General features: G+C 32.2%; 1 long non-coding RNA gene across 2 annotated transcripts in view; it reads right to left on the bottom strand.

Moving 5' to 3' along the window:
• Positions 1–24,736, bottom strand: part of LOC111739019 — a 134,634-nt gene that overhangs the window by 48,582 nt on the left and 61,316 nt on the right. The window contains exons 3-4 of one of the 2 annotated variants that reach the window (XR_002780059.1): positions 6,051–6,171; positions 4,335–5,774 (exon numbers count right to left, since the gene is read on the bottom strand). This is a non-coding gene — a long non-coding RNA (uncharacterized LOC111739019). Of the gene's footprint in view, positions 1–4,334; positions 5,775–6,050; positions 6,172–24,736 lie in introns of those variants that run through there. The other variant, XR_002780060.1, reaches the window with a different exon arrangement.

Below are 24,736 nucleotides of genomic sequence, written 5' to 3'. Positions count from 1 at the left end.
CCAATCCAGCACCAATTATCAGAGCCTGATACCAGCAATCATGAGGCCAAGGTTGCACAACTTAAATTGGTAATTATATTATGATGATTTAAGGAGTGTCCCACCCCAAAAAAGATAATGAAGACTATAGCTTCTAAGACTTCACCTAATTTATAATGTCATTTTATTGTTTTTACAGATAATGATACTAAATTAAATGTAAGAATCCTATACAGTAGTAGAACTATTTGTCTTAATAAATTTAGTTACAAAGGAAATTATGATTTTGATGTTTTTTGTTATCTTCATTTTTACTTTTATTAGGTTTATATAATTTTTCTGTCTTTATAAGATGTTAAAAACATATCTATGTAAAATATATTTATATTCATTTTACATAGAATAATATCAGATTTTTCTATCTTCAGACTGAGGTCTTTATTCACATAAAAATAGAATTATATTATTTTTAATATAATTTTATCATGCATAGTTTATGCATGTCAAAATGTACAATATTCATGTAAAATACACAGAATAATATTAGACTAAATATTTACATAATAGCCACCTGGTTTGAGAAGTATGACATCAAGAGTACATTGAAAGAATACTGTTTATAATAAAATTACGTGCCCCTCCTACATCTCTCTAAGATAATTACTATTTTGAATTTAGTATTCGCAATTCACTTTTATAAAAAATACATTTAACCACATGTGCATGCATTCATAAATAAATGTGGTTCATTTTTGCATTGATTTATCTTTATGTGAATGAAAGCATGAGTGCAATATGCTGATTTACTAAATCTTATCATTGTAGGAGTCTTCCATGAAGAGGCATATAGCTTTACCAGCATGATACCTTCTACTAAATGCATATATTTCAATTTATTTCCGTATATATGTCTAGAATGTTGAGCACCATTTTATGTTTATTAATTATTCATGTTTCCTCTTGTGTGACGTGCCTGCTCACGTGTTTTCTCTTCTTTGATTATAATGCTTTTTTTTCTAACTGATTTTTAAATACTGCTTAATGCTTTTGCCTGCCTATTCTGACTGTTATCAGTATAGTTATATCATTTTTCATGAATTGATGTGATATATATAATTTTTATATGTGCTACATATAAATGTATATACTTACAAAATTCTTATTTTAATAAATTGTATCAAGTCATATCTACTAATGACAGTTTTTAGTTTTTCAACATATCTGTACCACTTGTTTCTTGTCTCATTATACTGACTTCAAAATGCAAAAAAATGCTCAGTAGAAATGGATGAAAACAAGCATTTCACCTCCTAATTTTAATAAGAAGGAGTTTAATATTTCAACATCAGGATGTCATTTGATACAAAATTTTGATAGATGCTCTTTTCAGATTAAAGAATTTCTCTAGTTTCTCTAGTTTTCTGTTATTTTTTGTTTGTTTGTTTTACTTGTTCATTAAAAAAAATGATATTTACTTTGTCCAAATGTTTTTCTCTGCATTTTTTATAATTGGGTCCTTTAAAAAATTAAGATGGACAATTAAATTGATAACTATTCCAATGTTAAATACAGCTTGAATTTCTGGATAAACACTGTATGGTTTATATGTTATACACATTGATGGATTTCATTGTTAATACTTTACATCTCTGTATATAAAATCATGATCGATAGTGACCTATAATTTTTTGTTTCTTATACATTTTCTGTTTGATTCTAATTTAAGTGTTATTTGAAGCCATACACATTTTTGTGTGTTTTTGTTTTGTGAAATACCTTTTATTTAATTGTCTTTGGACTAGTTTGTTTACATTTGGTATTAACATCGTTCGATGTTTAATTAATATTTGTTTAAATCACCCTGTAAAACTTTCTGAATTTGGTCATTCTTTTCTTAGCATATTTTTTAGATTTTCAATTACAATTGGCATACAATTGAATATTAGTTTCAAGTGTACAACACAGCAATTATACATTTATATAATTTATGATAAATCTAGTATCCATCTGACACCATACACAGTTATTACAATATTATTGACTATATTCCTTATACTATACTTTACATCCCTGTGACTATTTCTTAACTATCAATTTCTACTTCTTAACTCTATCAAAACTCCCTCCCATATGGCAACTCTCAAAATGTTCTCTATATTTATGACTTAGTTTCTGTTTTGTTTGGTCATTTTGTTGTTGTTGTTGCTGTTGTTCTTTAGATTCCACATATAAGTGAAATCATATGGCATTTTTCTTTTCTGACTTACTCCACTCAGCACAATACTCTCTAGGTTCATCCATGTTGTTGCAGATGGCAAGATTTCATTCTTTTTTCTATTATTTTTTATGGCTGAGCAATATTCCTTTGTATATATGTATCACTTCTTCTTTATCCATTTATCTATTGATGGACACCCAGGTTACCTCCATATATTGGCTATTATAAATAAAGCTGCAATAAACGCATGGATGCATATGTCTCTTTGAAGTAGTGTTTTGGGTTTCTTCAAATAAACACCCAGAAGTTCCTCATTTGGATGGCCTCCCTGTGTACTAGGTAGGGCTCCTAAGTCTCAGTCTTAGTAAAGTGGCCTTATGGAGTAGGTATCTTGTGAGACCCAGTAGCATAGTCTTCCCTGGTCACCTGAGTCAGGTGCTTCAGGTGTGTCCTTTATGTGGGTTGTGTGTGCCCTTATCTTGTAGTTGAGACTTAGTTCCTGTTTGCACATCAGTGAGAGAGACTGACCCTCAAGACGATTGGCTGTGAGGACTGACCAGTAAGGAGCTAACTCTACAGAGTAAGATTCACTTTAGAAGGGTTCTGGTGCCTACCCAGTCTACTCTTTGGATGTGTCATCCTCAGATGCAGCCATGGGTGGTGCTCCAGCTTGGGTCGAAACTGGCCACCAACGTGCCAGCCCCAGGACCTTCTGGGAGGAACCCTGCAGCAGGCCAAGTTTGGCCAGCAGCTTGTGTACTGCCTGGAGCCATTTGGCAAGAGTCATGAATTTGGTAATTCTTAAAATGATAACTTTAATTATTATTTTAATACCTTTAATAGTTATAGAACCATTCATATTTTCTATTTATTCTTGAGTTATTTTAAGTAAGCTAAATTTTGCTGGGAATGTGACAAATTAGTTGCATTTTCAAAATTTCTAATTTATTGGCAAAAATATAAATGTATTTTTTTATTATCTCCTTAATCTCTATTGCATTTATGCTTGTTTTCTTATTTCAAATTTCATTTGGACCTCCTCTCTTTTATTTAAATGAGTATTGCTGAAGATTTGACAATATTATTAGTCTATTCAAAAAATCTTATTGGTTTTCTTTTTTGACATGTTACTTGTTTTATTTCCTTCATCAATTCTATTTTATTTTTTATCCTTATTTCTTTCATCCTTTATTTAATTCAAGTTTTTTTTTTGTTTCTTTTCTATTACCTGAAATTAATTGTTTAACTCATTCATGTTTATTTTTCTTCTTTTGTGATACAAGTATCTTAAGGCAGCAAAATTTCCACTGTGAACAACTTTAGCTATGTCTCTTATTCATTCTAAGTACTGTTTAATTTATTTTTGGACATTAGGCATTTTAGGTGTTTCTTTTAGATTATTTTTATTTTTCCTGAAATACAGCTTTTAGGTTGTTTAACTAGGTTTGAAAATTACTAGATTTTTTTTTCCAGACAGTAAAAATAGGGAACGCATAATCTTAGCAGAGATTAAGAATCCCAGAGGAAAAGAATAATTTGAATACTGCAAGCTAAAATTCAGATACGATGACTTGGAGATATCAGAATCATGGGCATGTAGAAATGAAAACTAGACAAATGAAACTGACAGGGAAGTCCATGTTAGAGTTGTAAATTTGAAAATTGTTAGTATAGAGATTGATTTAAAAGTCATAGGAATTAACACTATTCTCCTAACAGAACAATTAGAACATAAGAGCCCCCAGGGCCAAGGGTCTAGGAACCCAGCATCTAGAAGTCAGGTAGATTAAAGTGATAAAATGAAGGCAAATTAGTTAATAAAGAAGAAAAGCTTAGTTTTTAAAGAGAGTATAGAAATAATTAGGTAGCTGGAGGGGAGCATTTGGTCAAAAATGTTTTGTTTTGTTTTGTTTTGTTTTGTTTTTTGCTTTGTTTTGTTTTGTTTTGTTTTGTTTTTAAAGGAGGAAAATATCAGAACATGTTTGAAGGCTGATTAAAAAAAAAAATCCTGAAGAAAGAGAGTGTTCGATGACATAAACAAGACGAGGGGAAAACTAGAAAAGTGAAAGTGCAAAGCAGCCTAAAATAAAAACACTGACAATATTAGATGTTGTCAAGAAGGTAGATCAACCAGAATTTTTGTTTATTGTTGGTGAGAATATAAAATGGTACAATAATTTTGTTTAAAAGTCTGTCATTTTTTTGTAATAACCGTATACTTTATGAGCCAGCAATACTACTCATAGGTATGTATTCGAAAGAAATAACAAGTCTATGAAAAGAATATCTATCTCCGCTTTATTCATAATACCTCAAATTCAAAGTAACCCAACTGTCCATTTATAGGAGAACAGATAAACTTCTGTGTACTCAGAAAAATGTAGTATTATTAAGCCATTAAAAAAAACTTACTGATATATGTGACAACATGGGTAAATCTCAAAAACCGTTTGAAAGAGTTATATAAGCCAGACACAAAGTAGTGCATACTATATGATTCTGTTTTATATGAAATTCTAACAGAAACAAAACTAATTTTTATTGGGAAAAAATCAAAAGAGCAGTTTCCTCTGTTGGGAGTGGAGGTAGAATATTGATTGGAAAGGGAATGAAGAAATTGTCTGGGGTGATAGTTATGTTCCTATCTCTTGATAGGGGTTTGGGTTGTATCAATATCTGCATTTATCAAAACTCAACAAGTACACATTCTGTTATATTTAAAATTTACCATGAGAAAATAAATAAATATTAAACTTTGATTAATAGTAACCAAATGTTGAAGCTTTTAAGAGAAATGTAATAGTGTCTACAATTCATTTGAAAAAACATTAAAAATTACAAGATGAATTGATGACGGATAGATATATGATAAAATGAGTATAGTAAAATATGAATGGTATAATATAGGTTATGGCAACATGGATGTCACTTGCTATGCATTTGAAAATTTTTATAAGAATATATTGTAAAAATAAGCAGTAGAAAGAAGGCTTCTGGGGCTATGTAGTCATATTTTCTTTTCTTTTTCTTTCTTTCTTTCTTTTTTTTTTTATAGGAGAAATGCCACCACAAGGATTTGGAGAAGAAAAGGGAGTCAGAAAAACACTCTTCCTACAATAAACTGACACTGGTAGAATGAAAAAAATAAATAAATAAATAAAAATGAACATAATTAAGTCATTTTGGTATAATAAAACTACTCAGGAATTTCAAGTTGTAGAATTGCAAGAAATGTCTGGACATTTTTCATGGCCCAACTGCTCATCATTTGTAAGATTGTTAAGGGCATTGCTAACATACATTTTTCTCTATACACTTGGCATAGTGACCATTCATTGAAATTTCAATTAATCAAATGTTCCCATTCTTCCTCTCTCATAGTCTTGAATCATGTGAAGGGCCCAAAATCATAGTTTTGTAAGTGCATAATGCACCTCCTTTCCCACGTCTGTATGTTCATTTAAAATCTATTCTTCACCATCCTACGTAAAAATCTTTTCTTTTGCTCTCTCAGTGCTTTGGAGTCAAAGACATCTTCATTTCATTTTTGCAGTTCCCTCTGAGGAGCTGATGTAAGCTGGCAGAAGACGAAAAGTATTTAAAGTGTGGCAGAAGAGCTCAGTTCACATAAAGCAGTCATTCTTTCTCTGATAATACTCTTGACTACTCTGAACTGTGCTAGGTTAAACAAGTTCAATCTCTCTATAGTACTTTATACAGGATTTGAGTTTTCTCTAGAAAGGCATGCCCACATTTATTTATTTGCATGTTTATATTTTCTGTGGCAAGCAAGAACAAAAGGAAAGTAGAGATGAGGGTCTTCTCTAATGGAGAAATATCGGGATGGACTTACTTGAAATGTGCCATTATTCACACCAAGAGAAACCTCAGTATCCTTTGTAGAAAAGGAAAGCACTGTGCAGAAGCAGCACAGCCAAGGTATTCTCTAAACGCAGCGTGACATAGACTGGACCCTGAAATTAAAAAAAAAAAAAATTCTATTTGTTTTCTTTTTTTAATGACAGAAGATTAAGTAAAATTCTACCATCTAGGTTGAAGGGGAAAAAAGTAAAAACAAAATGAATTAAAAAGCAGCAGTATATTCAAAATTTAAATTTCTTGCCAGTTCAGTAATGTAAGATGTCATGGGTAACATGGGAAATACTTATTTAAATTTTTCATGTATCCTCAGAATGAATCAAGATTGAAATGAGAAAGTGCACATAATAGAGAAAAAGGAGCAAAATCTAAAGCTTTCTTCCAGGTAAAAGATTAGTCATTTAGGGACTTCCCATCTAAAATGCAAAGTAGCAACTGCTATTTGCTTGCTGAGGAGCAAGCTTGTCAAAAATAATTCTCTAGACATTTCTACTCTGTTAAATAACTAGCATATATTGTTTAAAAAACAACCCCTGTCTTTAATCCTTATTAAAATACACACATACAAACACAAAAACCCTCTCCAATAGCAAATACATTTGGTCTAAGAGGCTGATCATATTTGAATAGATATATAAATTCTGGTTTAAATTTTCTAACATAAACAGACATTTGTGTTTAGATTTTTTTAGTGCACTTCATATTAGAGTTTTGTTTTTATTTTGGGGGGAGAGTTGTTAATACTATGTACAAAGCAGGTCAGTACATGCGTTAATCATAAAAACATACAAAGAAACTTGAGAAAACGTCTTTATTTCAAATTCTGACTTTGTCTTTCACACTCCAGTTGTTACTGGTATTAGACACTGTGACATAGACAGAGAAGGGACATGACATAGATAAAGCAAACAAAAATTGAACAAAACACAGGAAGACGACATTTATAATGTCACTGACAAAGGCAGTCACTTCACTTTAAATAATGTGGCAGGCTGCAAAACTATAGTAATTACTAGAATTCCATTTTCATTAACTAATAAACCAAGGAAAACAATTTAAGTATCTGAATGTCATTTTTCAAATGAAAATAAACTGTAAACATTTGAATAACATCACAGCAGGGATAATATACCTAAAGAAATCTATTGAAACATGCTAGTGGATTCATCCTCTTCTATCACATTAAAACTGCAATTGACTGTAAACCTCCTACCACTCTCCACTGAGACTTTAATTGTAAAGATTCCTGTTACATATCATATTAGAATTTAGTTAAAATTGTAGAACACATTATTTCCAATCAGACGGCCAACCATCACTCACAAAGATTTTTAAAAAGGTGATTAATAATTCATCTCAGATAAGGAAAAGATCTATATTTATACCATCTTCTCAGCCACCATAAACTACCTGACAATTGTTCAGTAATGATGCCCAGTAAATTCTTTAAAATGGTAATTTGTCATTCTGTCACTTCATTTGTGACCTAAAATTCCTCACTTGAGGCATCATCAAATAAATTAATCACTTTCCAGGATCCATTTCTCTGTTCTGCACGTTATTATGCCCGAGCTCTCTTGTGTTTCTCTTCATTTACATATATTTAATGGCTGAGCCGTGGTTCACGATGGCACATAACGCACACATCTCATTACAGGTGAAATATTCTAACTGCCACTATCACTGGGAAAGAAAATAACTCTCCCAATTTAATTTTCCTGATGTAACAAAACCATGATTCTTCACTATGAAATGTTGATGCCATCCATCAGTCACAATCAATAAAATCATCATAGAAGTACGCCTTCTTCAGCATCTTTCCCTCATACTGGTATTATTTGAGGAAGGTAATTAAACTCATAATATGTAATGAATGTAAATGAAGTAAAAATCCTCATGTTAGCTCTCTAACTATGATGATTTTACAGCTTTGGTTTAAAATATTTCTCCCACAACTTACACATACATAAGTCCTGAATAGAGAGATATCCACTGCAAAGACGCTATTCATCAACAAACAGAACTCATTTTTAAAATAGTATTTTTAACGTAAAAGTATTAAGTATTACTATTTACAGATTTTCTACTTAAATGATATATTATCTTTGAATTTATGTATTTTTAAGCTTCTTCAAATGTAGCTACCTAGTAGTTCTGATGCAGATTCTATCATGTGACAAATTAAATGATATTTTTTTAAGTAACCTGGTCTACTTGATTCCTGCCATTTAAGAGCTGCAGGTGCCATCTGTTCTCAAATAAGAAATTGTCTTGTTGAACTTGGCAATCTTACTCGTCTCTGCCTGAAGAAGCCTATGAAAACATAGATCAAAGAAGCAGGACATTTTACAAACAGTGGTTTGGGAATTAGCACTTAAGAACTATTTCTACCTACTGTAAATATTCATCTCAAAATGCTATGGTATTATTTTTGCAAAGGTCAATAGGGAGTGTTTTAAAGTAAGCTAGTGTCACATAAACATCGCCCACGTCTCTAAGTATGTTACAACTTAATTGAACATTCATTAACTGGTCCCACATACGTAGCTTCAGGAGAATGATGCCTTACAGAAGTCCATTTGGAATGAGGATTCCCTTCATTATGGATTCATCATCAAAAATGGCAACTTTCTTTATCTTGGAAGTGGTCCTTGTTTGCCCGTTTAAAATAATGCTTGTGAGAGTGTCTAAAATAAGAAGTGAAATATTAACTCTATGTCTCTGAAACAAAGGAGAAAGTAGGTGAATACCACTGCTCCACAGATGAATGACCTAACTACAATATTGACAAACCATATACACTGTATTACCTTCCTTCCTCATTAATTATCATATAGTTATTTTTAATAGGCACTTACTTTTAAAAAAAAGACGGTGTGTGCAGTTTCGCATATGCTTTTATTAACACTACAGCAGTCTGTTAACCTAAAGCAAAACCTCCAGCACATAAACCCTAATAGACTTAACTGGAAAATAGGAGCTGACCACTATTCTGGAGTTTGATGGGGAGAGCCTGAGCTTTATCTGAATTTTTAGAATGTCATCAACTTATTGAAGCAAGAGCTAGAATGGGCATTCCTACATGAGACTAGACTGGGGCCTCAGATGATGTTCTGATGTGGCATGGAATGGTTCATTGTGGTGACAGTGGCAGGAAATAGAAATGAGCTTTTATCATAATTAAAAAAAAAACAGACACAACTCAAGTCCCATAGAAAATAAGATTATGATGCAAGGGTAAGGATTAGAAGACTTAAATTTAAGTATTAAACTTAGGCAATTTAAAAATCTCACAAAAACTATAGCTAAATGACACTAAATACATGTATTAAAACAGAAACACTAAGCAAAATAAACTATTTTGGACAATAAGAAAAATAGAGAAAAACTACTTTTTGTGATGTATGACTGAGTTCTATGTATTTCAGCAAATTTGACGCTCTGAAAATTCAATGAACTAAAGCATATTTTAAGGACAGATGCTAGTAGCCAGCAAAGAAAACAGGTATGAAGATGAGTAGAGTTTGTTTCAGGAACAAAGGAAAAAGAGGAAAGACTCTTGCAAATACAAATGCATATATTAATTATGTTAAATGTACCATGGAAACTAGTGATTGCCCACATTGTGGAAGAGTGCACTTAACAAGACCAACCTTTAACGGGGGTGGGGGACATTTCCTTATTATTTAAACAATCATCTCTTTTGCAAAAGAAGAATTTACTCCCCCAGTCATATTTACAGTTTTAACAAAAGTTGCCCAAACTGTTTGAAATTCCTGGCTATTCCTCTCATAGAGACCTGACCAGTGACATGTGCACCCTAATAATAGTACCAGAGATATTGTTGTTATAATTATTTCCTTCAGATATTGTTTTCTAAAACCATAAAAAATTTAAAACATAATTAAACCCCAAGCTGCAACTGCTAAAATAAATATTCCTTGGTAATTTCCAATTAAATTGAAGTTTGTATGGGGCAGCAATCTTAGTCCATACATCCCTTTGTAGCCAAAAGCAAATGTTTATAGGCTTCTCAATTAATCACTTTTGCTTGAGATAACTCATTATTGAAAATTTGGATTACCCCAGAATACAAAGTAAACATTGTACTGAGTTTGGTCCACGAGTTAGCTGGGAATAGGTAACTGCGTTAGTTACATTGCTCTTGAGAGCCTCCTTCTGATCTGTAGAATGAGAATTAAAAAAACAAATATGTAACTTACAGGTTGTCTACTAAAATCAATAAGCAAATAGGTGATAAAGAGCTATAAAGCTGTAAATATTAGGCTAATAACATTTATTTTTCTTTTATGTTGTATTTGTTTGCTAGGGCTGCCATAACAAAATATCAAAGACTAGGTAGCTAAAACAATAGAAATTCATTTTTCATGGTTCTGGAGACTGGAAGTCCAAGATTAAGGTGTCAGCAAATTTTGTGCCTCCCATGGCCTCTCTCCTTGGCTTGCTAATGGCCGCTTTCTCATTGTGCTCTCCTACAGTCTTTTCTCTATCATGTGTATCCCTGGTATCTCTGGATTAGGGCTCCACTTTTATGACTTTATTTAAAATCAATTACCTCTTTAAAAGCCTTTTTCCTATAGTCACATTTAGGGTTAACATATAAATTTTGAGAGCTCATAATTAAATCACTACAGTACAACAACCACTTTGTGTGTGTGTGTGTGTGTGTGTGTGTGTGTGTGTGTGCGCGTGCGTGTGCATGTGTAATCAAAAGTTTTAAAGAAGGTATCTCGAATTGAGGTGATAGTGTCACTAACTGAGGTAGCCTAGATGTCTGAGACTCCACGTGAAGGAAAGCTGCCCTGCGTAGTTACTGAAAACTGCAGCAGACTTTGCATGGATACGATATAAACTCTTGGTTTTATTAAACCACGATGACAGGCATGACCTAAAGTGACTCTTCATGAGTCATACCCTTGTATAAGCCCTTCTCTTTTCAGCAGGCAGAACTTGTTGCTTCTTACCAACATAATATGGCAAAGGTGGTGAGATATTACTATGTTACATCATAAAGACTCTGCTTAACAAATTGCAGGGAGAGACTCTCTTTCTGGCCTTTAAAGTGAAAGCTACAATGAAGTGAACTGCCTGCCTAAGGAAAGCTCATTGTATCAAGAAACTGGGAGGCCTCTAAGTTCTGAGGATATCCCCTAGCCAAAACCTATCCGAAAAGTTGGGCCCTCAGCATTATAATCTCTCTGGTGTGGGATATAGCTGATCGAATATTTAAATAGACATCAAAGTGACCTTAAATGGTTCATTGTGGTGATAGTGGCAAGGTGAAATGAGTTTTTATCATAGTTAAACAAAATAGATACAACTCAAGTCCCATAGAAAATAAGATTGTGATGCAAGGGTATGGATTAGAGGAGTTTAACTGTAAATCTTTTAAAAAATGTCACAAAAACTATAGTTAAATGTCACTAAATATGTGTAAAACAAAAACAATAAACAACATAGATTAAACTATTTTGGACAATAGGAAAGATAGAGAAAAACTACTTTTTGTGATATATGAATGAGTTCTATGCACTTTAGCAAATTTGATACTCAGAATATGAATTTGGAAAATGAATTCTTCTAACAACCATATGCACTTGGAAGTCTACTAACCTCTACAAAGGAATGTAGTCTGGTCAACATATTTTTTTGCAGCTTTGTGAGATCCTGAGCAAAAGACTCGTAAACTTTGCCTATACTTTTGATTCATTAAAGCTTGAGATAATAAATGTATTGTTTTAAGCTTTGAATTAGCCATAGTTTGTAGGCAGACACTGAGACTTTAGGGTTTTTCATCATCATAGCATACATTTAGTCTATTCTGGCTAATCTTGGAACAACTGGTTAGGGTGGAAACAATAGAGGCTGATTGCCAAAATATTAGCTACATAATCAGTTGGACAATCATAACCAACATGAATATAGAAGAATGGACTGGTATCTTTCAGAAGAGAGGTGTGCTACTGTACCAATCTTTCACTCACATTTTTGGCTATTGGGTGATATGAAGAAAACATACTTCTTAAATTACAAGACATCAGGAAGTTTAGAGGGTTATCAAAAAAATGGAATTTTAGAAATAGGACCTTGGGATACCCATAAAGGATAAACTTAAACATGATTTAAAATAAAATAAAAAGTAGGGTCATCAGACAATTGTGCTGGCTTCTCTACAGGATAAATAATAGATGCAATCCCTTGAGAAGCTTCACATCTATGAGACTCATGAACTCATTAAAAAGAAGAGATGGAGTTTAAATAGTTAAATACACAATCCTGAGGCTTACAAAGAACTAAATCCTCTAATGCTTAGAAAAGTTTTGACTAATGAATTACAGAATGGAATCTTAAAGCATGGCAAATTCAAAAGAGAATTCTCTAATAAGAGTGCTTGTTTGTTTGGGAGGTTGAACAACTAAATAAAACATCAGAGACAGCCTTAGTTCCTTCAAAATGGCAGCATCCCAATAGAAATGATAAAGTAAAATATTCTCTCTAGAGTTTGTAAAATTGTGGAGTATCAATAAATACAGTAAGTAAGTAATCTGTCTATTGTACATTTTGCTGCTGGAATTCATGAGAGCTATGGAATCTCTTTATGTATAGGTTTTATAATTGGGCATACCCCTACTGTCCAATAGTATAATATAAACAGACCTGATTGAAAGCATGGTGCTGTCTTTTCTAGTCTTTGATTCTACCAGAGAATTTTTTTAAAAAATGTTTTAGCATCTCATTCTAAAATGCTAAAGTGGACTCTTTTTTTCCCCTCTTTGACATTTGACTGCAACAGGCACATTGAGTTCTATACCAAGGATTCTGTTATCACTGTAGAAACATGCCCAAAGGAGAAGCTGTCCATTGTGAATAATGCTGTTGTAGTTCAGGTGGGCGGTAGGTATGTGGACCTCAGCATTTTCAGTGGAACAGTGTCCAGTAAATATATGAGCCTTGTACCACCTCTGTATATTTCACAAAATAAGATGAAATGGAACTGACAAGCACAACAAACTCATTCCAAAGTTTCTTTTCATTTAGTAGTTTCAGTTCAGTTCGGAAAATCTAAACCCTGAAATATATTTTACCTGTTTTGTACTATTGCACAATGTAGTGAAATTGTTTTTTCTTTTTTTGTTTTGGTTTTTGTTTTTAGTTATTAATGTTACCATTTGCTGTTTCTATTTCCATGATACTCAGTTTCAATGATAACAATTAATAGGAAATGTGCATTTGCTCCTTAGTGCTGGGAACTGGATTTTTTTACAGGCACATCTAGTTTTCAGAAATTGTATGTACCACCAAGGAATAAAACAAAAAATGAAATACTCTTCGTAGGAAGACGAACAGAATTAATATTCCAATTAGGTAATTACAATCTACCATCCTAAAAAATCTTCAGTCCTTTCCTTTTCAAACTCAAATTGTTTTGCAACGTAGTTCTATTATTCTTAAAGCCTACTTTCTTATACCACACACGAGTGCTTTTCAAGTTTGGGTGAAAATCATTTTTTTATAACGTTTAGAGTGGCTAGTTTCAATTGCTTTGGAATTTTCTGGTATGATACAGTAAATGAACTGATTTTTCTGCTTTCTTACTCCCCCCACCTCATTTAAGAATCAGATGAAAGGGATCATTTACATGATATACTATAACATGTTAGATATCTTTTACTGAAAAAAAGTATCAAATTAATGTTAAGAGAATGGACTTTAAATTCTCAGTATCTCAAGTTTTTCCCAATGCACAATTCTAATAGGTCCTACCTTATCAGATATAATAATAGTAGTTAATACTTGAGAGCATTTATTGCACACCAAGCACATGTCTAAATACTTTATACATATAGCAAGTCTATGTATGCATAAGCCACCTGGAATAATTTCTGGCATAAACTGAGCACTCAATAAATGCTAGTAATAATAGTGGTTATTATTAGTGTTAGTAGCGGTCATAGTAATAGAAATACATGTGGTAGAGTTTTTATCTACTTTTTGTCACTTCATCTGTTATAGATTTCAAATACAGCTCTTCACCAAAAGGGCATTTCAACAGTTCTGTTTAGTTTTAGGAAAAAGTGCAAAGACTATGTTATGAATATCTATAAAAGATGATGAAAATTTCACATTAAATCCTTCAAATTTTAAAATTGTCCTAGAAATACAATATGTATTGGCACAAAAAGAATTTCATCCAGTAAGTAGGGAATAACAACATAAAGAAAACATGGATTCTAATACTAGTTTCCTAAATTAATAAAGCCTTTTTAGAATATTGAACACTTGCCAACTTTTGTGTTTTCTATTAAAAATATTGCTTTTGTGATGATGGTTGAGAGGGCTGGTTTTAGGAATAAAAAATGGAAAAGTTAGGGTGCTCCTTTCCCTTATGTATATGACAACTCTATGTTTGGACCAAAAATGCCCCATATCTCTCAAGTGGGAATAGAGTGAGAAACAACAGTTCACGTGCATGCATCTTTGTGCATGCTCACAAATCCTCTCGCTGTTTTAATATGCCATGTTTTCCTTATTCATTCTCTAGAGAGAAAAGTTAATGTAATAGAATTATAATCCCAAACACCAACTTCTATTGAAATTATTAAAGAATATCAATAATTACAAATTTTACCATCTATTTTTAAGATAATGACATTTTGTTGTTCTTGGCTAAAGTGTCAAATAAACATGCTCTTTGTTAAAAACTAGAGCAAAAGGACTAAGTCTTCCATTCTTCTCCTCTGAAGGAATCATTGTTCATAGAAATTGGTTTATATTCTTGCAGGTGTCTATGCTTTTCTTCTCTTGACAAGGTATTGTTACTATGCTTTCACAACAGTATTTAGAGGTTTTTCTTAATAAATATTTGAATGATCTTCACACATTGGGAAACAAAATACAATCTTGAGAATAGATTAAGTAGTGCGATCACAAAGGCAGGAGGGGAGATTTGAACAGAGACCTGAATAAATAGGTAGTGTGCTGATCCAGGGAATGGATTTGTCATTAGGACACAGGTTTGTTTCATGTCTCCACTATTTCAAGGAACCAAATAGACTAATGTCATGTAAATGCTGTGTACTCATGTGAGTTTTTCACTCATAAAGATTTCTATATGTGCAACAGAAGTACCTTAACATGTTAATAAATATTTCCAAATAGCCTTCCAATCTAGTTTACCAAAATGTCCTGACATCAAGACTACATGAGGGTACCTGTTCTCCTCAGCTCTTGCCAACCCTGCAGACGGTCATATTTTTTAATGTTTCCTAATTTTGCTGGTTAGAAATAGTGTTTCTACTTCCATTTCTCTCATTACTAGTGAGTTTACAGATCTTATCATATATTTTTGACCATTATTGCTTCTTTTTCTCTTAACTGACTATTATGTATGTGTTTTTGGTCATTTCCTAAGGGATATGTAGGAGGTCATTGTGTATTAAATTATCTTTTCTATCATATAGGTTAAAAAAAAATACTGTTTAATGCTGGTTTTTTAACTTTGTTTATGTTGTTTTCTATAAAATATTTTTAAAATTTTTATATAGTCAAAAATTATTTTTCTTCATCTTTATTAAGCACCTCTGCTGTGCTAGCCTCCCTTCTAAGAGTCAGGGATAGAAATATAGTGGAAGGAAACAGACAAAAAAAAATGTGTAAATGTGAGGTGATTCCTATGTTGTGCAAAAGATAAGCAGAAGAAAGAGTCAAAAGTTTTAGGGGAGTGGGGCTGCCTATTTACATGAAGCAGAAAGGCCTTTCTGAGAGGGTGACATTTAATTAGACCCGAGAAGGGAGTAGAGGGAACCACATAGGGAAAGCCTTTCGAATCATGGAAACAGCAAGTGGGGCAGGCCCCTGCTAAGCATGCACAAAGAATGGCAAAGAGGCCAAAGGCGAAGTAGATGAGTGAAGGGTGAACGGGAGCGTATGAGATCAGAGAGGTGGCAGGTATCAAACCAGGTAGAAACTTATAGGCTGTGATGTGAATATTTTCAGCAGTGTATCTGACTTAATTTTAAAGGATCATTCTGTCTGAACAACAGAGAATATACTATAAAGTATAAGAATGAAAACTGAAGCAGGAAGAGTATTTATAAGGATATTGTAATTGGCCAAGTAAGAGATAATAGCTTCTGGGCATTTTGACATGCTTATGAGTTACTTTTTTTAAGAATATAAAGACAAAATTTATGAATATTTCCTTTTTAAAATTAGGTTGAAATTTTTATTTGTAATTAGAACTTTTATATTGTACAATGTTTTATTTTTAATATTTATTTTTATTGAGAAAACTGAATATAATAATATGTACAACATGTTGATTTGATACAGTTATGTACTGCAATAAGATTATCCTACTGTTAACTAACACCTCTATCATGTCACATAATCATTATTTCTTTTTTGTGGTGAGAACATTTAAGATCTCGTCTTAGCAACTTTGAAGTATATAATACAATACTGTGGACTATAATCACTATACTGTGCATTAGATATCCAGAACTTATCATCTTCAAGTTGTAAGTTTGTACCCTGTAACACCTCCTCAATCCCTCCACCTCTCCAGCCCCTGTTAACCACCACTTTACTCTAAGCTTCTATAAGTTTAGCTTTTTTAGATTCCACACTCAAGCACTACCATATGGTATTTGTCTGGGGCTTGTCTCACATAATGTCCCAAAGATTCATCCATGTTGTCTTTCTTTCTCATGGCTAGAAAATATATATACACAAATACACAGATATATATACATATATATATTCACATACATACATGGTATGTGTGTGAGTATGCATATGTATCTCACATTTTCTTTATCCATTTCTCCATTGACAGACACTTAGGTTGTTTCTATATGTTGGCTTTTGTATATAATGCTGCAATAAACATGGTAGTGTGATTTTTCTTCAATATCCCATTTTTATTGCTTTTGAATATATATACCCAGAAGTAGAATTTGTAATTTTTTGAGAAACCTCCATACTGTTTTCCACACTGGCTGACCAAATTTACATTCCCACCAATAGTGCATAAGGGTTCCCATTTCTTTACATCCTCACCAACATTTGTTATATCTTATCTTCTTGATGATAGTCATTCTAATAGATGCAAGGTGATATCTCATCATGATTTTGGTTTGTATTTCCCTGATGATTAGTAAATGTTGAGAACCTTTTCAAGTACCTGTTGGTCCTTTGTATGCCTTCTCTGAAAAAGTGTCCATTCTGTTGCTCTGCCCATTTTTAATTGGATTCTTTTGGGGAGGTTGTTATAGAGTTGCATGAATTTTTTTTATGTATTTTGAATATTAACTCCTCAGCCATCATATAATTAGTAAATATTTTCTTCCATTCTATAGGAAGAATTAATATTGTTAAAATGTCTATGCTATCCAAATCTATCTATAGATTCAATGAAATTTCTATCAAAATGCCAATGACTTTTTTCACAGAAATAGATAATACAATCCTAAAATTTGTATGAAAACATGAAAGACTTTAAATAGCCAAAGTAATCCTGAAAAGAACAAAGCCAAAAGCTATTCATATTTTGTTGAAATAAATAAGAATCCATTGCCAAATCTAAAATCATGCAGAGCTACTCTTATATTTATTCTGACAATTATAGATTTGGCTGTAGTATCTAGGATTGAAAATTTTTTATTTACTTTTTGTATATGGTGTAATAAGGGTACAACTTCATTCTTTTGCATGTGGAGATCCAATTTCCCATACCATTTGTTGAAAACATAATTCTTCCCCCATTAAATGTCTTGGTCGCCTTGACAAAAATCAGTTGACCATAATACATTAATTTATTTCTGGACTCTCAAGTCTATTCCATTGATCTATATGACCATCCTTATTCTAATATCACAATATCTTGATTTTTATGTTGCTGTATGGTGATATTTTGAAACTGAGAAATGAGCATCTGTGCTTCTTTTTCAATATTTTCTCACCGATTCTGAGTTCCTTTCAATTCCATATGACCTTAGGATAGGCTTGCCACTTTCTAAAAAGAAGCTAGCTGAAATTCTCTAAGGATTGTGGTGAATCTGTAGATTAATTTGGAGAGTATTTCCATTTTAACGTATTCCAATTCATAAACATGGGATGTTTTTCCATTTATTTAAATACTTTTACTACAATGCATTGCAGTTTTCATATGATGAAACTTGCACTTCTTTTGTTAAATGTATCCTTATATATTTTATTCTTTTTGACACTATTGCAAATGAAATGTTTTCTTGATTCCACTTTCAGATTATTCATTGCAAGTATACAAAAATACAATTGATTTTACATATATTCATCTTGTATCCTGCAAATTTGATGAACTCATTGAAAAACTAACAGACTTTTAGTGAATTCTTTAGGATTATCTTTAAACAAGATCATGCCATCTGTGAATACAGTAGGTTTTTCTTATTTTTGACCTGTATAATTTTTATTTTTATTTTTCCTAATTATTATGACTAGAATCTCTAATACAATGTTGAATACAAGCAATGAGAATGAAAATTCTTCTCCTATTATCTCAGGAAGAAAGCACCAATTCTTTCACTGTATATGCTGGCTGTGGATTTTTGTACTTATTCCCTTTTTTTTTTTTTGACCATGCAAAACATTTTATTTATTATTTCCAGAAATAGCTTAGGTATGGACAAAATGGCATTAACTTTTGAATGTTATTTTTTACATTTCTTTGCTTTTTAATTTGAAATTTATTGTGGTGACATAGGTTGATAAGATTATATGTTTCAAGTGTACAATACTATAACACATCATCTGAATATTTCATTGTCTGCTCAACACTCAAAGTTTAGTCTCTTTTCATTACCATACATATGACCCCCTTTACCCACTTTTACCTGCCACCACCTATCTTCCCCTCTGGTATATATATATGACCATATATATATATAGAGAGAGAGAGAGAGAGAGATCGAGAGAGAGAGAGAGAGAGAGTCATTTGTATCTCTTCTTGGGAAAAGTGTCTTCTGCCCATTTTTCAATTGCATTGTTTTTTGTTGTTGTTGTTCAGTTAAATAGTTATTTACATATTTTGACTATTAGCCCCTTATCAGAGGTACTGTTTGCAATTATCTTGTTCCACTCGGTTGGTATACTTTATCAGGATAAGAAATTTCCCTTCTCTTCCTAGTTTGTTAAATGATTTTGTTTTTTCATGAAAGAGTATTGGATTTTGTCAAATGCTTCCTCTGCATTTATTAAGATGAACACATGCTTTTGGTTATATTTATATGGTATATTATTATATTAATTGATTTTTAGATGGTAAGCCAAACTTGCATTCCTGAAATAAATCGCATTTGGTCATGGTGTATTTTCTTATATGTTGCTAATTTGGTTGCTAGTATTTTGTTGAGGAGTTTTGTATCCACATTCATAAGAAACATTGGTCATTAGTTCTTGTGAAGAATTTGTCTGATTTTGGTATCAATATTGACTCCATAGAAAGAGATGAAGAGTGTTCTCTTTTCTATTTTTTGAAAGAGCTTATGAAGAATTACTTATTTTAAAATGTTTGGTAGAATTATTCTGTGAATCCATCTGGGCCGGTGTTATTTTGCTGATATATATACATATACATACACAAGCACGCAGATATATAAAATCACATAAAATATACATTGTTATTATTACATCTATCTCTTTATATAAATAAATTCAAATTTTATCTTAGTAATTTGTGTGTTTTTAAGAATTTGGTGAGTTCATCTAAGTCATCAAGTTTATTAGTACACAATTATTTAAAGTATCTTATAATAATCATTTTTCTCTGTAAAGTCATTGGTAATGGTCCCTCTTCCATTTCTGATTCTACTGAATTTTCTCTCCTGTTTACTCAGTCAGTTTAGCTAAAGTTTTGCCAATGTTTTAATTTTTTCAAAAAAGAAAATAGATTTGGTTTCATTGATTTTCTATATTTTTTTAATTGCATTTTCATGCCATTTATTATTTACTTTCTTCTACTTGCTTTGTGTTTAGTTTTCTTTCTTCCCTCCCCCGCAATGTTTCAAGGTGAAAGATGTTTATTGATTTGAGATCTTTCTCTTTTTTAGATTTTAGTCATTTACAGATGTAAATTTACCTCTTATCATTGCTTAGGTTACATCCCATACATTTTGTTATATTGTGCCTTCATTTTCATTCATCTTAAAATATTTTCTAATTTCCCTTTTGCCTTCTTTGACCCATTGGCTATTTAACTGTATTGAGTATTAACTGTGTTGTTTAATTTTCACGTATGTGTTAGTTTCTCAGATTTCTTTATGTTAATTATTTCTAATCTCATTCCATTATAGTCAGAGAATATACTTTGTGTGTGTCTTAGCATATTTTCTTTCTTGGAGAAAGCATTCTTCCAATTTTCTAATTCTTTCTTCTGCCAGTTCAAATATATTATAGAGCCTCTTAAAGAAAAAAAAAAAATTCAACCAAGTAAATATAGAGATCTAATTGGCTTTATTTAAAGATTCATGAATCAATTAAGTGGTATCCCTCCAGTAAATAGAAGTTGTTGAAAAGAGTTATAGAAAATGAAAGGCTTTTATAGACAGAGGGAAGGTGGGACAAGAGGTTAAAAGAGTGGATTATTTTAGGCAAGGTCAATTTCCTTTAGGGGAACACCATGGGTGTTATCAGGTAGATTATCTCACTAGTGTTGATCAGAAAAATTCCATACTGATTAGTTTAAAATTTCACTACTGGGAGAGACTGAGATTGCAACTAGATTAGGTATAAACTCTAGGTTTTTGTTGTCTTCTTTTATTCTGATATTTGGGTCATACTTTCATGGCTTTCCATATCTCATAATTTTGTGTTGGAAACTGAACATTTCAGATGATATATTATAGCAACTCTATATACTTCCTACCTCCCTTCCGGGACTTGTTATTATTATTTGCTTCTTTATTTTGTTTAGTAAATGGCTGGGTTGTTTTAGTAAAGCCTATTTCATTCCTTCCTCCCTCCCAATGTGAAGTCTCTGATGTTGCTTTTTAGGAGGCACAGCCTTAGTATGCCTATAATTCACCCTGGGATGACAGTGCTTTTGGCACACCTCTCCTTGATCATCTCTGTCCCTGACCATACTCAGGTGTTAAGCTCCACTAATTGCTGGTTCATTGCTCTATTGTTTTCAGCAATGCCCTAGGGACACAAATTTCTTCATAAACTAATCCAATCAAATTTGGGTACTTTGTAGCTATAGAGCTTGATGTCAGAAATTTGCTCTGATCCTAAGGGCTCTCTAGCTGATATCTCTTTTCCCATTTCTCTCCATTAAACTAACTGTTCTACAGTTTAGACAATATTTCCTGTAAATCTATTAATCTTGTATCTTAGCCCTTCACTAAAACCTCTACTGGTTTTGAGAGTGCTCTTAGTCTATTGCAGATAAAATCTATTCTTTTGAAGAGGGATTCAAAGTTCAACGTTCCATGGCTTGCTTGTCCCCTCCACCCCCTTCCAGCAAAGTCCGAGTTGTGTCTTTGGTGCTGGCAACAGGAGCAATGATTAGCTTTTCTTTAAGTGACACCCTACTTTAAGAACTGACTCAATGGATGAGAAGGAGGTGTCATCCCTAGGTCTCTTTGCCTTGCCTTTCTTGCTCCTGGCTTGGAACTCCACCTTATAAACCAAAGCAAGTGCAATCTGAGGTTCCAGTAATCTCAGAAGCACCATGCCCATGGTGGAGCCTCAGTCCCATGTATAGGGGCTAGATAGAAGATGGGAACCCCCATCTCTCAGCCACACTCACCTAGAACTTAACCCCAGCAACAGGTGGTTAGAAACAAGATGAGAAATGCTGATGTCCTGTACCTCCAAGAAATATAACCCTTCAACTGGTTGCTGGAAGGAGAGAGACCTGTGTTCTTGGGTGTTCCAGTCTGGAATAGAATTTCTCTCTTACTGAACTGGGAGAAGGAATAGAAGAAGGATGTGTGTCTTTATTCAAACACCACAGGTTCTTACGGTTCTTACTGAGTTATAGAAGATTTTCTAGAATAAATGTTTTTGCTATATGCCCTTAGAACCATTTCCTGAAAATTTAAATGGTTATTTTTATTTATAAATTTTACCAATTTACTGGGAGTGGGCTTGTAGAGATCCTCAAATGTCAAGCCAGAAGTGAAACTACCGTTGTATTTGTTTTTTAACTAAACAATATAGATTCTACTTTATGTAAATAGAATCATATGTGTGTACTTCTATTGTGTCTGGTCCTTTCACTTGGTGTTACATTTATGTTGATATACCTGAGATATATCTATGTTGTTTCATGTATTAATAATTTTTTCTCCTTTCCTGTGTACTATTTCATTACTCATTGTCCTCTAAAATGTTATTTGGTCTGGGACAATTATAAAGCTCCTATGATAATTTTTCATATGATTTTTTGATGGACATAAACAATCATTGGTTCTCAGTATATTCTCAGGAATGGAAATTATAGGTCATAGAATGTTTATATGTTTAGCTTTAGTAAAATTTGTAAATTTATCAAAATCTTTTTTTTCAATTTACAATCTCACCAACAATAATTGAGAGTTAATTGCCCAGCCACCCTGTGGCATTGTTTGGCACTTTTAATTTTAGCCTTTCTGTTAGAGCTGTGATTCTGTCTCATTGTGCTTATAATTTATATTTCCATGAAAACTAATAATGTTAAGTATCTTTTCATATGTCAGCCAAATAATTTATTTTAGGTGTAAGTTGTAGTTGTTTGTTTATATACATATATATTTTTAAATTTATTTGGTTGTCTTTTTCTATTTTATTTTTAGGAGTTCTTTAGATACTATGTCAGATATGTGAATTACAAATATATTCTTATAGCCTATGGCCTGTCTCTTCATTCTGTTAATGATGTCTTTTGATGAATAAAATTATTTATTTTAATAAATTCCAGTTTAGTCACCTTTTCTTTTTCTAATATTTTGGTATATTTTAAAATAAATTTTTACCTCAAATAAAGTCATAAATATATTGTCTTACTTTTTGGGGGGAAACAATAGTTTTACATATCATACTTAGATTTAGAAACTATCTTAAATTACTGTTTCTGCGTGGTATAAAACAGAGTTTAAAGCCCATTTTTATCTATATGGATATGTATTGTCCCCTCAAAATTGGCATGGCATAAGTAGGCCTATTTCAAAATTGTTTACATAGTTGCTTTGATATTTTATTGCCAATACCATACTGTCTTCATTACTGAAGCTTTACCTTGAATATCTGGCATTGTACATTCTTCAATTTTGTTCTTATTTAAGATCGCTGTGGCTATTTTTGGTCTTCTGCTTTTCCATACTTTTAAAAAAAATTTTACACATACACATATCACTGTACCCCAAAGCATAATCGGTGAGTCAAAATGATTAAATCAGGCTGTCACTGATTACCCATAAATAAAAGAGACCCCAAATTTTTTTTAGGAATGTTTTAGAGGAAAAGAGTTAAGAATATGCAAAAGGAAATGAATACATGTTTTAATTTGATATTCTTAACTGTAGAATAATGTAAAAGATTTTAGCAAACCTAATTAAGAAACTGCTGCTTAATATTTATATATTCAAACCATATTTTGAAGGAAAACAACTCTAGTTTAACTATATCATAAAGTATTCCTTACATCTTTTTATTGCAAAGAATGTACATTATTGAAAAGAATGTACGCATTGTCAGCTACATATTATCATCTATAGTATAAACTGTGTATGTGTATATATATGTGTGTTTGTGTGTATATATATATATACAAACAAACACAGTTTATATATATATATATATATATATATATACACACACACACACACACACACACACACACACACACACACATATATATATTTTTGTTTTGTGCATAAGAGTATTATTTCCCTAATAAGAATATGAGTTCCCTAAGGACAAAAATTTTTAAGGTTTCTTTTCATCCTTCATGGCTAAGCAATCTATAGTGCTTACTGAAATGCTCAACATATTGAAATATTCAATAAATGCTTCTTAATTGATTGACAATTGACTAAAGGCCTGTTGGCTGTCTGCTGTCTTACTACTTGGCATTTTTCTATATATTTTTTATATAGCTCTGGTGATAGTGCACAGCAGAGACAGACTGCTATGCAAGTAATTTTTCAATTTATCCTTGTAGTGACAGTGGTCATCTTTGTCAGGCTCCTAATACTAACATAAGAACTCAGCACTAAAAAAAAAAAAAAAAAAAAAAAGAAAGAAAGAAAATAATTCTAATGGCAAAATAAAATATTGGAAGACACTGCCTCGAAACAAGAATAGAGAAAGGAGTCCACCAGTGAAGTCACCTTTGGATTCCTTCATACCTATTCAATCTTCTAATCATACACTGTAGAATGCTAAGCACAAAACAGACATATTGTGATTATCTGTAAACATTAAAAGATATAGCATCGAGCTGTATTGCCTCCACTAGGACTCTAAGCCGTAAACTTGTAAGTACATTAGAAGCCAACACTCTTAGCAGACTTTGCTGAATTGCTGGCAGCATCAACATCTGATCGATATGCATGTTCACTAGTCAAGCTGACTAGTACATCTGTTCTGTGAAGAAACATACATTCTGCCTCTAGT

This window comes from Pteropus vampyrus, unplaced genomic scaffold (genome assembly GCF_000151845.1).
Source record: "Pteropus vampyrus isolate Shadow unplaced genomic scaffold, Pvam_2.0 Scaffold2, whole genome shotgun sequence".
Classification (NCBI taxonomy): domain Eukaryota; kingdom Metazoa; phylum Chordata; class Mammalia; order Chiroptera; family Pteropodidae; genus Pteropus; species Pteropus vampyrus.
Note: the sequence above shows the minus strand (reverse complement) of the source record. Positions and strands in the feature narration are given on the sequence as shown.